General features: G+C 49.4%; 1 protein-coding gene across 1 annotated transcript in view; it reads left to right on the forward strand.

Moving 5' to 3' along the window:
- LOC105825163 (nascent polypeptide-associated complex subunit alpha, muscle-specific form-like) overlaps positions 1 to 328 on the forward strand; it is a 10,517-nt gene that overhangs the window by 8,626 nt on the left and 1,563 nt on the right. The window lies entirely within an intron of this gene.

Below are 328 nucleotides of genomic sequence, written 5' to 3' on the forward strand. Positions count from 1 at the left end.
GCTCCCAAAGCTAAAGAAGCTCAAGCTCCCAAAGCTAAAGAAGCTCAGCCTCCCAAAGCTAAAGAAGCTCTGACTCCCAGAGCTAAAGAAGCTCAAGCTCCCAAAGCTAAAGAAGCTCAGGCTCCCAAAGCTAAAGAAGCTCCGACTCCCAAAGCTAAAGAAGCTCTGACTCCCAAAGCCAAAGAAGCTCTGACTCCCAAAGCCAAAGAAGCTCCGACTCCCAAAGCTAAAGAAGCGCAGCCTCCCAAAGCTAAAGAAGCTCAGGCTCCCAAAGCTAAAGAAGTTCCGACTCCCAAAGCTAAAGAAGCTCAGGCTCCCAAAGCTAAAG

This window comes from Propithecus coquereli, unplaced genomic scaffold (genome assembly GCF_000956105.1).
Source record: "Propithecus coquereli isolate 6110/MARCELLA unplaced genomic scaffold, Pcoq_1.0 Scaffold786, whole genome shotgun sequence".
Lineage (NCBI taxonomy): Eukaryota > Metazoa > Chordata > Mammalia > Primates > Indriidae > Propithecus > Propithecus coquereli.